Genomic DNA, 16,706 nt, shown 5'->3' on the forward strand with positions numbered 1-16,706 from the left:
CGGCCCAAAGTGTTCAAAGTGTTCAAACGTGCTATGTTGCTTGTTTAAAGTGGTGAAATGGCTGCCCAGTGACTTTTGTAAAGGTTTTTTTTAATTTAAGTTTGAGCAAATTTCGAAAGCGAAATAAATGCAGTGCCCGTTGATTTTTTTTAGCATTAAGCAAATTTTTTGCAAACTAAGATGGAATATATATTGCCATGCTCAGTAGCACTCCTCTGTGACACTCATATGCTTATATATATGTTGTGGTTAATTTGGGGGTTCAATAGGAGCTTGTTAGGTGTCCAGTATATTAAACTAAGAAGGAAGCAAACGTTTTGGGGAACTAAAAAGGGTGACATGTGCCAAGTTGTCTCAGGCCTGCAAATAATTCGATCATCTCGACTCAGGAACTAAAAAGTTCAGATGGGAATTTAATTGACTTTTAAAAGCTGAATATCTCCTCAACTATACAGTGTATAAAATAAATGACTATTGCAATTTCTAGTGTTTCCAACACCCCCTAAGATCATCAGAAAATTACTTATTGGAATGAGATCATAAGCACAAATTAATTGTTAATGATAAAAAAATGTAACATTGTAAACTGTAACAGTGATTTCATTATAGCTCATGGTAATATTTACAAACAATGGAAATGCCGGGTGATCTGCTCACTCACAGGATGACTCTCCTTTTACACGGTAATGTGAGGGCACTCTTTTCTGGAGTTTACCTCCGTGCTGGTCTGTGCGAGGGTTCCTGCATTCGCTCACACATCATCATGAAAAGTGTGTGTGTGTTTTTGCCACATAGTTTGCTCAGCCCGGACATAATATGCAAATGAGAAAGGTAATTTGTGACATCATGCACACATTGACTATATAGGTGTGTCAAAGAGGATACACTAAAGAATCCCTTTTGGTAGGCGCACCGCAGACCTTTATGTAATAAACGGTCAGGGGTGAAATAAGTAAAAGTGTTCTTTAACAAATGGTGTAATGCTTTATTTAATTAGATTCAGTGAAAGTGTAGTTAAAACAATGTACGCTCTCGTAGTCAGTTGAGTGTACTTTATTAAAAAATAGACACTAACGGCTCTATGTGATCTACCTAACGCCCACTATAGCTTATGAATAGAGAGTAGTTTTACTGCTTTGATAGCCTATATGCTATTGCTGCATCCGCGCCTGTAGTTGCGTCTTATATTGGGGCAGATACTAATGTAGATTGTCCTTAGCTCAGTGGCTTATGGTGTGATTACCTGGCTTGCTGTGGTATTTTACAAACAATAGCCGAGTGATAACAGGGTATAGCTGAATATACAGATGTTTATTTATTTATTTATTTATCCCCCATTTGGACAAGGAAGCCTGGTGGAGTTGCTGTATGGGGGCTTCACGTTCCGTTCATATGTAATCTGTTGATGTCCTTATACTCATTGTGTATATACAATGTTGAGGCTAATCATCATGCCCCTCGTGCAAGTATGTATGGCTATTCCCTGTTATGCGGGATATTGTCATAGGATATCCCTGTGTGGACGGGATAAGTTAGATGTGGAAACTCTGAATTCCAAAAGAGTTTATGGCAGTGTGTATGCCAGGTACGTTTTGTGCTCAAATGCAGTCTCTGCCTGCGCATGCGTGAGAACGAGATGATGTCACTGCTTATCCCGTGCTGTCCGTATATACAGGGTTGTATACTTTGCCCTACATACAAATGAGTGTGGCTAAGCGCTGTAATGTCAGGGATAGTCACAGGATCGCCTGTGTGGGTGAGCTGGATTCGATAATATGGATACTATGCGCCCCTGAGAGCAATAACCCAAAGTAGTATCCAAGGTATATACAGTGTAAGGCTACGCTTATAGTGACAGCGACGTCAGGCTACAGTCGCTGGAAAAATCAAATTGAGATGACTTCCAGCGATCGCGCCCAAGCCATCGCTCCGTCGCGCCGCGCTTGCAATAAGCGCACGCGATGACGGCAATGCATTTGTTCTGACGCGACGTCGCATCGCCGGCACTATAACCGCTGCCTAAGTGAAGCCACAGGTGCAAAATTATATACAAGCAATGGAAATATCCACATATTGTTATGTACACATTCTTGCAATATATCAAAGTTTCATCAATAAGACTTCTTTAGCAAATAAATAGCATATAAACAATTGTAATCCTAGAGGCTGGCGTTCCTCACTATGGCAACAATACAAACATCAAAGTATCTATAGCTGCTCTACATGTCGGCTGCAAGCTTCAACGGGCGACACTACAAATATAAGAAGAGAATGGGACATGTAGCCTACTTACCTGAGGGAAACAGCTATAATTTCCTTCCTCATTGATCCCTTTTGGCTACAATGTATTCAATTGTACTACCCAGAATAATTAATTCAATGTTTTCCCTCCTCTCTCTGGTAAATTAATCTGTTCAACAATGTGCCACTGTAATTGGGAAATATGGCCACTATTCAATTTGACCATGCTTAGTTGACACTTAAAAGATACTGTTTGTGTGGGTTTGTTGGGCTTATCCCTATAGGCAGCAGTGGTTGCACATAATGTTTTTTAATTTTAGGAGGCGTTCAGGGTGAGGGAAGTACCAGTGACCCCCCAGATAATTGGGAACGGGCTTGAAGAAGGGATTCAGCCCCGAACATTGCCCCCCTCTCTTCTCTTGATTTCATTGCCTTTGTTCTCTTCCCCCGCCCCCTCCCCTTCCCCCATGTCCTACGATCTTATGTTTTAGGTGTCACTTATCACCTGTGGATATTGCTTAGTGTTTGCGAGTATTCCACATCAGTGGCTGTGTGCGCATGTCTATTATGTGTTTCCAAATTCAATTCATTTTTGCTTATCTCTAGACCATAGTGTTCTTCTTGAGTGCTGGGAACTCTTCCGTTTGTTATAGTCATTGTAGAGCATTTAGGGCCCCTCTCTGTTCCCGCTACACCTACATTTGACTTTATTAGAAGCTCATTATCCTTAGTGAGTGCTGTCTAAAATGATATATCGGTTGAGAAATATGATGTTTTGCAAAATTCAAAAAGTTTCCCCCACTGGCGTTTCTTTCTTTTTATTGCTCGGGTCATAGGTTCTAATATTGCTCTTGTGCTCATTGATACCAAATTTCATTGGTTGGGATGTGTGCCCCACATAACATAATCCGCATGGGCATTTAAAGAGGCAATCCAAACATCTATCTATCTATCTATCTATCTATCTATCTATCTATCTATCTATCTATCTATCTATCTATCTATCTATCTATCTATCCTTTGATTACCATTAGTGTAAAACTAATTACCTAACCTGCAGATTGATTCGTTTTCTCGTGATCGTCCAGCAGCGATCCTGCTTCCAGGGTTCACTAAATGGCTGCCTTTCAGTTTCAAATCAATCTTTCAGTCAGTGCAACTCAGCATCTATACTGTATCCTGATATTACATCATCTATTGTTACAGTTTACAGCTCAAACCTATGGGAATATTGGCAACAAATGATCATAAACAGAAAAGTGTTACAAAGAACTTGCACTGCTGGGAAAGTGAGCTAAAACCTGCTATAGAAATCAAAGGATTGTCAGTATATAAAACTTATAAGAAATGGCATTAAGAGTTGAATAAAAAAAATGTACTAAGTATTATCGAATACTGCAGAACTAATTTATTTAAAAAAAAACCCATACATGTAGAATATTGCTTGGATTGCACCTTTAAGCAAATACACCACTATCAAAAAACCCTTTAATTGGGAATCTATTCCCTTTCAGTGGATGGATTGCTGAGTGTCTGTGGTTATTTCTTTTGCAGTTATTACAATGTGAGAAGGGGAAGTTCCCCCGTCTTTTAGTAAAAAGTGACCCCATCACAGGTTTCGTGGTTTCACAACCTGCCTTTACTACTGTAGGTGACTACCTATATTCTTCCCCCACGTATGTGAGAGCAACGAGAATGATTCTCCAGAAGGTTTAGAAAGGGCAGCAGGGCGGTTATCTTAAAAAAAATAAGTGAGTTAGGCGGCACTCCACCACAATATGTGTAAATAAATGGAACAACTTATGATGTGGTGATCGGGAACAGAGAGGGACCCCAAGCCCCCTCAAAACAATAACCAATATATATAGCGGTTCCCAGCACTCAGTGAGAAAAACAGACAAAAGCATCAATTTTGAAACAGCAACGATATATTAAAAAATATGATACAGATCCAGAGCCAACCCTAATAGGGACTTGAAGGGTACTTTACTTTCCTTATTAGGAAACCTAATAAGTAAACAATAAGTGAACAATAGAGAGGGAGAGGGGGGGGGGGGCGGGAATACAAATGGAACAATACAGGGTGTAAAAACGAGGAGGGGAGAGGGAATAAGGACAACGTATAGCACACGCTTAGGTCAAGGTAATAAAATATAGGGGGGCAACGTTTCGGGGACTATAGTGCCCCTTCTTCAGGCCCATTCCCATGGACAGGGATAGTCTGTGGTACTTCTCTAAATAATATACCTCCACCCAAAAGCACATCTCAAAGTACAAGTAAATGACAAAGACTATTAAACAAGCCTATACCAGCTACACCCTTGTCTCTGGTTCAACTTCTCTCCTCCTGCATCAGTGCTGGGTCTGGGGAGTGGTTATAGGAGAAGCCGTTCTGGGGAATTACTTAATGCTATATTGGGATCTATCAATGTTTGTGTCTGTGTCTGTCTCTGTGACATCAGTGTCAGGTATAATAAATGCATATACAGGCATACCCCGCATTAACATACGCAATGGGACCGGAGCATATATGTAAAGCGAAAATGTACTTAAAGTGAAGCACTACCTTTTTCCCACTTATCGATGCATGTACTGTACGGCAATCGTCATATACGTGCATAACTGTTGTAAAGAACGCATGTGTAACAGGCTCTATAGTCTCCCGCTTGCGCACAGCTTCGGTACAGGCAGGGAGCCGGTAATGCTGTTCAGGACGTGCCGACAGGCGCATGCGTGAGATGCCGTTATTTGAGCGTTGAGCGAGATGTACTTACTCGCGAGTGTACTTAAAGTGAGTGTCCTTAAACCGGGGTATGCCTGTAATACACTTCCTATGGTCGAGGACAACACACATTAGAACTATTTTGTTTCAGCTGAATCTAAGACTAAATTGTGTTATGTTCATAAACATTTTTTCCCAGTCTCTAATGCATATTTATGTGGCTCATAGAAATCTTTAACCAGGGCAAGAATTAATTGCATCTCTGCAAACTTAACCTCCCAAATAGAGTTTTCTCCCATTGCCTTTAGCAGTGGCACTAATGTTAATAAAGCACTTCTGCACTTCATTAATTTTTCTTAAAGAAGGCATTTCGAATTGCAAAATGAAAATACAGTGCTCTTCCAGTCAAACTCATTCATCAGAAATCAGTCAGCAAGTACTGAGAAATTACTTTTATAAGGTGGTTCAGAGCAGATGCTAGAGAAAATATCTTCATCCACACGATGGAAATAAGATCATCATAAAAGCTTCAGAACACATGTACGTTTGGGGTTTTCAATGGGATGTGTTGACCTTATTTAGTAAAGTTAAAATATGGCAGGTGATGTTTATCCTAGACTTAAAATGATGTTCTCCCTTTAAGAAGCAACATCAATGGCCCTTATTCATTAGGCGGTGACAGGGGTGGAACTACTGTTGGTGAACCTGGTGGAAGGTACCGGAGCCCCACGTGCTACAGAGGATAAGTGGAAATATTTTTCAGTGCTGCAGAGGATGAGAGAGCAGCATTTTTCCATGCTGCAGAGGATGAGAGAGCAGCATTTTTCCATGCTGCAGAGGATGAGAGAGCAGCATTTTTCCATGCTGCAGAGGATGAGAGAGCAGCATTTTCCCGTGCTGCAGAGGATGAGAGAGCAGCATTTTTCCATGCTGCAGAGGATGAGAGAGCAGCATTTTTCCATGCTGCAGAGGATGAGAGAGCAGCATTTTTCCATGCTGCAGAGGATGAGAGAGCAGCATTTTTCCATGCTGCAGAGGATGAGAGAGCAGCATTTTTCAGTGCTGCCTTTCTTCCTGGTGATCCGTGTGTCTTGCCGCACTAAGAATTCTGGGGCGTGATTTCTCCATGTGCCGCGGCTCTCAGCACTAAAAAGTTGCGCCTCAGAATTCTTACTGCACATCCAATGACAAATGATTTAGTTAATTTCTATATGTTTTTTCTTCTCATAAGTATGCGTCAAGTTCCATCTTTAGGCAAAAACATATCAAGCCTGCAACCACATCAAGGTAGACCCTTTCAGCAGGTCGTACACTACCAATTTTATACTGTGTCATTTTGTATTTTTTTCACTGTATAGAGAAAAGAGAGCCAATAGCATGGCCTGCGTGGCATGTACGCGGTGCCTAAGGGGTTAAAAGTTTAGGAGCACTATATGTGCGCTACAATTTACTGTTGCGTATTTAAGGTCATTTTCCCAGTAGCATTCTAATTGGCACAATTAAACATATAAATATAGAATACTATGAGTTTGGTTTCTAAGCTTGCGTTGTGTATGTTTAATTGCCTCAGAATTCTTAGAGCGTCCCGATGTTTGGTGAATGGTGGTCACATGTGGAGGAGCGCAAGATTATTTTTGCACTGGGGCTCATCCCCCCATACACTAGTTCCGCCACAGAGATGTCATACTGCCGGTTGCAGCACGGTCACTGGTACGCTGGAATTGCGTTGATCGGCAGTATCTCAGTTGAATTAATATGGTCCACTCCATTGAGCTGCCGTCAAACCGGAATCAAGATATAACTTATCGTTCTGCTTAAAAAAAAAAAAATGTTTCTATCAAAAATCAAAGGATGTCACAATAAAACAGTTATTGTATCAGTAGATGACAAAGGATACAAGAAAGACCAAATAAAGAGAAAACGTCCCCAAAAAATGACAAAGAAAGAAAAGGGAAATAGTGTAGCAAAAGTGCTTAAAAATATATAAACAGTACAATATTATAGTAAACGGAGGCCAATGAGAACAGACTAACTAATTTTTTCCGATATGTAGAGAAGGGAAGTTAGACTGTCCAAAATGGATCAAACCAAAATTAAAAGCAATCCAGGAGGTATCCAGACAAGGCGGTGTTGAAATGAATGTGTTCATCTGTACATAACAATATGAAGGTCTATGTATCAGTGTAAAGATTAGTATGGTTTGTAGCACTGAATTCTTTATTGTTTTGCTTGTAGTTGCATTACAAAATGTGCTGTATAGGAAGATAACTCTTGAAGGCATCATTACTTAGAAGAGACTCTTTTTTCCCCTTGATCACATGGCTCCTCAAACCTAATTCTGATATTTACATATTATTTTATTGGGGATAAAGTATGATTTAGCCCCTAAAGTGAAGGATACGAGAAGATTGTTTAACTTGATTATATTCTTCATGTACTGTACTGTTGGTCAATACTTATTATAGTAGTTGCCAAACTAAAAACTGACAAACTAAAACCTCAGATCTAATTTTCAGGAATAAAAGCGTCTAAATTTAAATATTTCTTTAATCAAAGTATATCAGTTTATTGCTTCTTGAATCAAAAGGGTGCTGATATTTTATTATGACACTAAGGATACTAATACAAAATAAGCTGCTGACTAGATAACATTGTAGCAGGAGGTTCTTGCTGGCACGTTATCACAGGATTGGACGTTCAAACATGGCACCAGTTTTGCTGAGGATTAACTCGTAATAAGATAACACATTGGACTTCCATTTTTAGCAGCTAACCCCTGTGTCCTTAATCTGAAACGTACAAACGCCAGACCACTTCACATTACATGTCACTACATTTTCAGCCTTTAACGAACATACAGCCATGTGAGTAAAGGACATGTATCCTTTATTTTAAGAAATACCACACAGAAAAATGGCTAAGAATTTTTAAAGGAAGTAGAAGGGTAGTGGTACTGTAGAAACTAGAAAGGGTTTGTAGAATAAAGTACAGATGCAGCCACCAGTATTAGAACACTTGTACCTAGAAAATTCTGGGATATTCTGGGGCAGTCTCACAGTAAATGCCTCAACATTTCTGTGAGATTCTTAATGGCTCATCGGATTAACACAGCAGGGGTCCCTGCAGTCCCCATTAAAACTGAATGGGACTGCAGGGACCCCCTGCTGTGTTAATCTGATGGGCCATTAAGAATCTCACAGAAATGTCCAGGCATTTACTGTGAGACTGCCCCAGAATTTCTCAGGCAAGACTTCTAATACTGGTGGCTGCATCTGTATTTCATGCAAACGTTCTGTTTTGACACAAGTTCTGTACAGTATTTGAATTATATCTGCATTCCGGTGTTTTGATGCAACTTTCCAAAAAGTTTGAAAAAAACCTGAAAAACTTTCTATCGTACATTTTAGCGCCAAATGTTCTAACAAAATGGGCCAAAATATTAAAAATGAACTATTTTGCTTTTTGAAAGTGACAAAATAGAGGCCTCACATTCCCCCCCCCCCCCAAAAAAAAATTAAATGAAGAAAGTGAAAGTCATTGATTTGTAATGGAAACATGCAATGCCTACTGACTTTTAGCATTCAGCAAATTTGTTGCAAACTTCTGGATCAAAGCAAATGTTTTAGACGAACCAAAAAGGATTAGATTTGCAAAGTTCGGACATTTATAGCATCGATTGTTTGGGAAGAACGGTTAACTCTCCCTGTCATATACAGCAGGAAACATGTAACATGTTGCAGTATATGCTGAAGCCGAGTACCTTACAGTACATACTTCCATACTCCCAAAGCTACTTTTCCTAAAAGGTACTGTCTAGTACCCAATTGGTTAAATGTTGCCGTGTGTAAAATGCTGCTTTTGATGCTACAGTACCTTTCCCTCTCTGATTTCTTAGCCACAGCAATAGTAAGCAGGAAAATCCCTAGTAGGAATTCCTGAGTTTGTGTTTAGGGGAGGAGAGTCAAAGGCTTTTGGGTTAAACAGATTGGGTCAACAGCCATCATTTTCTCAATATTTTCTGGGTCACTATTGTTTAAAGCCCCCTTTTTTACATGTATCAGAAGCAGGGGGTCTCTGGAACTGAATCAATTGACTTTAGCTCTGGGTGCCTCCTGCTTCCTGAGATACTTACTGGAATAAGAACCGCCGGTACTTCATGGAGGTTTAAACCCGAGTCACGTGGGCCAATAGGAAGCTGCGATGGGTGACATAGCGGCCTCGTTATGGATGCGGGACATTTAAACCTCAATTTTGGTTCCCCTGGAGGGGACCAGTGGCACATTCCCCGCTAAACATATCGGGACACAGGTTGTCCCTAGCACTGAGATTAATGTGGTTCAGCTCCAAAGACCCCCTGATACCTCTACATGTAAAAAAAAGAAGGAGGTGACGAGGATTAAACAAACACCCACATTAGGGGAATGGCACCATTAAGTTGAACAATTTTAAATCAAACAAACATATCCCTGAGATATAACAACATGTTAAACTCTATTAGTAGAGTTGTAGAATAATTTGTGCAAAATGTCACATTGCTCGGGAATGCATGAAAATAGCAGTATAGGTCAGGTCATGTTCCCCCAATTGTGCAAATGTTTTGAAATGTGCTTTGTGACATTTTTTTTGCCAAAAAAATATGGCAAATTTTCACTGATTCGAGATCTTTAGCACCAAAAGATGCCCACACTGTATGTATATCAATATTAGTGAACCAATGTTTAATGTTCTGTGCTGTAGAACAGCATGAGCAGCCTATTTTGTTAAATACATTGGCTATTATTTCTTTCTTGTGCCACTAGCAAAGAATTACATAGAATGAAGTGTGAGTTGCTTTCAACAACTACAATTTCAGGATCTTCAGGGCAAGCTAGGGTCAGGTAGGAGACATTCACACTGGCTAGATCAGGAGGCCCGATACAGTATAAAAATTAAACTCAACCATTTTTAGAAATAAACTATGACAACTGGCTTAGTAGTTAATATAATTAGGTCCATTAAAAAAACTTGCGTACCAAAATTGCCCTTGCCAGGGTATGCCTAAACACTTGTGCTAAGTATGTGGTATGCATAACAAGAATACGCGTTGGATTAAACATTTAATAGTATCCTCTGAGGAACTGACTTCTAAACAGGTGATGACAAGAATAGCTGGTAAAGTGGTCTTTACTGGATTTGGTATAATCCCACCAATTTTCATAACTTAGCTATATTACTCTGTTCATTGCCAACTAGGTTTGGCTGCATGTATTATTATTGTGGATTTTGCCCAGTTGTGTTTTAGGATTTATGCATCATTCCTTACTGGTCATGATTTTTTATGGACTTGTTTTATCTTGTTCATTCTCATGAATGTAATACCCACAAGGTTAACTTATTTCAATGTTTTTATAATTTTCTTATGTTTATATACCGTAGTGGTGAACAAAACACATCAATTAATTTCTGATCTTAAAGTCATGTCCCAACTCAGCTTCTGGTTTTCCCTGGCTGCCCATGTTGCTCGGGAGTAATGCCTCTGACCCATTCCGGTTTTCCAGGCTTTGCATATGTTGCTCTGCAAAACCATTTTCTGGTTTGGGACTATAAAGGCCCAGGAAGTACTACCCTGCTTGCTGTTGCAACAGGTTATGTTGTTTTCTGTTGTTGCCTGCTTGCCTGGCTCTGTTGTTCTCTGCAGGACTTGTTCCCATGCTATTTGGACAAAGAGATCTGTTCCGCAATGGTAGACCTTGTGTGCCAGATCGACTTACAACTACATGAAAGCCACGTCAAAGAAGTATTGAGCTGCCTACAACGTTTTCAATTGTGTGCCAAGCTTGGAAAATACTTCTTTGATCAACCACAAATTGAATTTCTGGTGTATGTGATCTTGACCTCCAGAATTGCTACAGTATGGATGAAAGAAATATCCAGGATATATGGGAGTGGCCATCCCCCACAGATGTGAAATCTTTAGGATTTGATAACTTTTATCGCTGCTTTAGTCAGGACTTTTCACTTATGGTACTTCCACTGACAACTCTTCTTGGGAAACATGTCCCATTTTCTTGAGGAACTCTATCTGAAAATGCTTCTCTAGAATTAAAGAGGAAATTCTCCACGGTACCCATATTAATGCACCTTGATCCTCGCCTTTCTGTCATGAAAGTTGTTGAATGCTGAAATTAACTAAACAATCATGGAGAGAGAACTGTTGGCTATCCCAGAAGTATTCCTTGAATGGAGACATCTTTTGGACAGGGCAGAACATGAGGTTGAAGTATCACCAGCATTTAGCAATTCAATTGCGTCAAGCAAAGATCAGATACAAGAAGTTTGCGATTGTCTTTGGACGCATGCTCCTGTGTTTCAAGTTTAAATAAAACTACAAAGAAGTTCTCTTAAGTTTATAAGGCTTTTCTCAGTCATTCAGAAGAGCAAGCAACATCCCTCTAGTAGTTTTCTAGGGGTCCTCACTCTACGGTGTTGGCGTCCTTCCGCGCTGTTCTAGATCAGATCGGAAACTGCGCCTCGTGACGTCACTACAGATGTCCGTTGCTTGGGACTCAATTTCTCCTGAACACATTCAATTTCTGTAGTTCTCACTCTAACAGCGTCTCAGCATGTCTTACGTTGCTCTGCTTAGTTTCTTCTATGCGTTTTGCAGACTCGGTCTGCTTCGTCGGGTGTTTAGTCCATGATAGTTGGTGATAGTTGGAGCTCAATGAATTGGATGGAAAATTAAATTGGGAAGAAAAAGGAATCAAATTCAGCGTGTAACACTTGAGTCACTTACGATTTGCACGTGACATTGTTATTTTTGACACAAGTAGAGACCTCCAGCAGCAAATCTGAGAACTCGCCAAAGTAAGTAAGAAGGTGGGTTTCCATATGAATCTCAGTAAGACCAAAGTGATATTCAACAAATGCGTCAACTCTGGAAAGAGCTAAATAAATGGAATGGAACTAGAAGACGTCAAAAACAATGTCTTACTTGGCCATCAAGTATTAATGGATGGGAACCTTTCCAATGAAATACACAGGAGAATGAAAATTGGATGTACAGTAGTGCATTTGGAATCAATAAGACAATCTTTCAAGAGAATCTTCCATTGTTCCTCAATATGAAAGTGTTTGACCATTTTATTTTGCCTGCACTAACATATGGATGTGGAACTTGGACCCTAAATGCAAAGATCATTCAGAAGCATTAAACAACTCAAAGAAGGTGGATAGATTTATGCTTGATATTACCAGAAGAGACAGGCAAAATAATGATTTGGGTTTAAAGTAAACAAAAGTGTGTCCCATTATCACAAGGCTGAATAAATTAAAATGGCAAATTACAGAACATATTTTAAGAAGAAATTACCATTGTTAGACTAAGATGGTTTTTCGACTTTGATTCCAAGTGATATCAAAAGACCAAGACTACGACCAAAAGTAAAATGACATGCTGAACTCAGAAAATGTGTTGGAGCAACAAGAAGAATAGATGCTTTGAACCACAGTACTGGTAAATCCTTGGAGGGACCTTCACTCATTAGTGAATAACAAGAAGATGATGAAGAGATGTTATATATGATTTAGATACTGTATAAGCATAGATGATGTTTACTCAATAAGAGTTAGTGTTATGATAAGTTATGTTCTGTTAATATGGTGGTATGAAAAGAAATACAGTTGGGAAACACAGTTATAAGAGTAAGAATAACCATACGGAATAGGAAAGCAGAGCCACAGTTTAAAAAACAGAAACACTTACCAGGTTTTCTAATGGGTGTTAAGCAATAAGGCACCTTACAGTCCATCCAATGGGCTTAGGACCGGTTTGTAAATATGTACTATATGCTTGACCTTACTGTTTAAATTGATCAACCCCATAATTTTTGGAATATTCTAAAAGCTAGTTTTGTAATAGCCTAAGTAAATTAGCATGCTCTGTTTATCAAATTCTATGCATAAGATAGCTGTGGTAACATGATAACAGGGATTGCAACTGTTGTATTTATAATTTCTTATATTACCAGGAGGTAATTAGTTCATTATAATGCATGAATTATAACACCAAAAAGATACTGAACTAGATAAGGGAAATTAGGCTTGATAACCTAATTGGGTATATATATGAGTTTGCAAGATGACTTCATGTACTTACAGTATGAAAAAGAATACTTGTGCCACATAATTCCCAGTGGAACTGAAATTTGCTGGACTTGATACATTAATCCAGACAGTATTATTTTCCAGATCAAGAGCCAAGACACTGCCAAAAGAAGTCAACTATGTTAGCAGATAGTGTAGCCCCATAAAACCTGGTATCTGAAGTCTGCTGTGCACACCATTCATAAATGGGCAAGGATAGGGACCTTGTCCTGATGTAGGGTCTGGGCCAAGTTTAAGATGATGACATTAATTTAAAGCAGCAGTTCATGTTTAATAGGAATATCCCACTCACCAAAACAAGCATCATTTAGTGTAATGCTGGGCTACATGTACACACATAGCAGCAAATGTGTTGCAACTTTGGGACAGAGATTCTGTACTATATATATAAATATATATCAAAAACCCTCCTATATTGTTTCACCTGTGCTCTGTCCCAGGCTAAACAAAGCTACTCTACTTTACAAATCAATACTCACAAGTCTAACCCATATCACCTCTTGTCTTTGACTCTGTAACGTTGACTTGACAGGATACGAACCCGCAGGGCAGAGGTAGGGAGTAGTACACCGACCGTAGCCTGGGACCAGAGGCCTGGGATGCAGGGTAGTCAAGTCCAATTCCAGGGTCGAGGCAGGCAGCAGGAAGGTAATCACAGAGGCAAAGACAGAGCTCAAGCAGAACATGATACATAGTACTTTGCCCAAGCACTGACAGGGAGCAACTGCCTGCTATTTAAAGGCCAGAAGCAGCTGCTGGCAATGAGGGCCAGAGAGAGGTTGACTTCCTGTCAGGAAGTGAGGAGCAGGAATTACCAGGAAGCAGGAAGGCCATGGTAACTTCAGTGAAGGTGAGAGGTCACTTCCTGTCGGCAGCCATCTTAAGGTATCCAGACAGATCCCTTATAGACTCTCTCCGCAGACCTCCATCTGTAAGGCGTTTTTCTTCCGCTATTTCACCTCAAGTCTTTGCTAACTATTTCAAGGCTAAGGTGGATTCCATTGATCAAGACTACAGATGTGCAAACTATTTCTCGACATTCAGTTTTGATGCCAATATGGCATTTATGCACATGCACAAATATTCGTCACTTGGTTTAAAAAAAGGGATGTTCAAATGTATGCACTGCCGCTGGCAACCAATATTCACACATTCAGTCTAACATTCGATTTGTTCTGACATTTGATTTGTCCAGAAGATCCAGGCTCTGAAATATGGAGGAAGAGGAGAGAAAGAGAGAGAGAGAGAGAGAGTTAGGGGCCCAAGTGCTATATATAAAATCCAAATCTCAAACAACACATGGAGACACCTGTGCATAAAAAAGAACACGCCTGAGATACCTGGGATATATGCTAAATATACTTTGCATATCCCTCACTTTCCCTTCTACTCTCCTTTCCCCTGAAACCCCTATTTTAGGGTCTGTAACTTGTGGATGAATCGAATTTCAGATCTAATTAAATTGCATGACTCAAATGTCATTGAATGTGCAGATGGGGGGCGCCAACAGAATGACATACTGTACACTCACTAGAATGTTTGTTACACCATCTTTTGTCTAAAACTCCACAAATCTTGACACATTCGTCCTTCTAGAGTTAAGACATAACCTCTGTATCCTCCTCATACCCTAAACCTCCAGGAGGTACTGCCCCCCCCTTTTTTTAATCTCATCCTCTCCCTCTAGCACTTGATTGCATTCCCTACCATCTCCTCAAAACTCTTGCTTCCACTCTAACACCTACACTCATCCACATTTTCAATCCTCCCCCTGCTCTGCTACCTTTCCCACTTACTTCAAGCATGCAATAGTTACACCTATTCTCAAAAATAACACCCTGGTCCCTACCTGTCTCTCTAACTATTGCCCTATCTCTCTACTGCCTTTTGCTTGCAAACTACTTCAATGCCATGTATTCTCTTGCTCCATTTTGTTTAGCTCCTAGACCCTCTACAGTCTGTTTTCTGCATTTCTCATTCCACTGAAACCACCCTAACCAAAATAACTAATGGCCTTCATATACTGCCAAAATCCAAGGTCATTACACACTGCTTATTTGACTCAACCTCTCTGCTTCTTGATACTGTGGACCACCCTCTTCTGCTTCACATTACATACTCTTGGTATCCATAAAGCTCTATCCTGGATTTCCTCTTACCTTTTTCATTGTACTTCCAGTGTCTCTTTTGCTAACACCCCCTTTTAGTTTAGATCTCTCTGTGGATGTACCATGGGGGTCTGTCCTAGGGCCTCTTCTCTTTTCTCTCTACACATTCTCTCTAGGTGAGTTTATCACTTCTTTTGGGTTCAAATATCAACTCTATGCTGAGGACACTCAGATTTACATTTCAACCCCAAACCTTCCACCTGCTGTTCAGACTTAAGCCACAGCATCTCTTCTCAATATACTCCTTGATGGCTCACAACTCCAACTCCAACTCAAAAATAACATGGCAAAGACTGAACTCTTCATACTTCCTCCCAAGTCTGGCCCTATTGTTCAGAATGGGACATCTTGCTGCCAGCATCTCGCCACTGCCATTTAGCTTCCACTGGACATCTCGCCGCTGTCATCTCGCTGCAGCCAATTGGGTTCCGCCACCACCGCTAAGGTAAGTGCATTAGCGTTTATTAGTATTAGGGGTTAACTTTAGGAGTTTTAGGAGTTCACATAGTTACACAGTAGATGAGATTGAAAAAGACATGCATCCATCAAGTTCACCCTATGCTAAATTTAGACAACCGATACTTTATCATGTATCCATACTTACAGTACATTGATCCAGAGGAAGATAAACAAAAACCCCAGTGTAATATCATCCAATGATATCTCATTATGGGGAAAAATAAATTCCTTCCTGACTCAGGCTGTGGCCATGGTCGGGGAGACGGCGCAGAGGCGTGCGTGCGCGGTACGATCACAATGCCTTAAGGCAATGATCACAGCCATGGACCGTGTGCGCGACAGCGCGAGGAGGAGCGAGAAATCAGAAATTTTATTCCACGGCGTGAGACCAGGTCACGTGAGCTGTTAGCCCAATGAGGGCGAACCAGACCCGTAATGTCATGCCCATGCCCCCTGAAACACCTCCCCATCGCATCTACCCTGGCCTCAAATAGCTGGCAGAAAAAAGTGGGTGACGTCCCTCACACACGCACAGATGTGAGCTCACGGTCACCATGGCCGTAGCCTTAGTATTGGCAATCAGATCACAAAATTAATTCCTTCCTAACTCCAAGAATTGGCAATCGGATTAATCCCTGGAACAACATCCTTCCCATGTATACTTATTTGGTATATCCCTGTATACCTTTCCTTTCTAAAAAGATGTCCAACCTTTTTTTTGAACATATATGTTGTATCTGCCATCACAGTCTCCATGGGTAATGAATTCCACATTGTAACTGCCCTTACTGTAAAGAACCCTTTCCTTTGTTGTTGGTGAAATCTCCTTTCCTCCAACCTTAAGGGATGACTCTGAGTCCTTTGTACTGTCCTTCGGATGAATAATTATTTTAAAAGCCTTCTGTACTGTCCCTGAATATATTTGTATATAGTTATAATATCCCCTCTTAGACACCTCTTTTCTAATGTAA

At 40.2% G+C, this 16,706-nt stretch overlaps 1 protein-coding gene across 1 annotated transcript in view; it reads left to right on the forward strand.

Moving 5' to 3' along the window:
* The window catches only part of NTMT2 (N-terminal Xaa-Pro-Lys N-methyltransferase 2), a 31,867-nt gene that overhangs the window by 905 nt on the left and 14,256 nt on the right, over nucleotides 1-16,706 (forward strand). The gene's annotated exons all lie outside the window — the stretch shown is intronic.

Source organism: Ascaphus truei, chromosome 10, assembly GCF_040206685.1.
Source record: "Ascaphus truei isolate aAscTru1 chromosome 10, aAscTru1.hap1, whole genome shotgun sequence".
In the NCBI taxonomy this organism is placed as follows: Eukaryota; Metazoa; Chordata; class Amphibia; order Anura; family Ascaphidae; genus Ascaphus; species Ascaphus truei.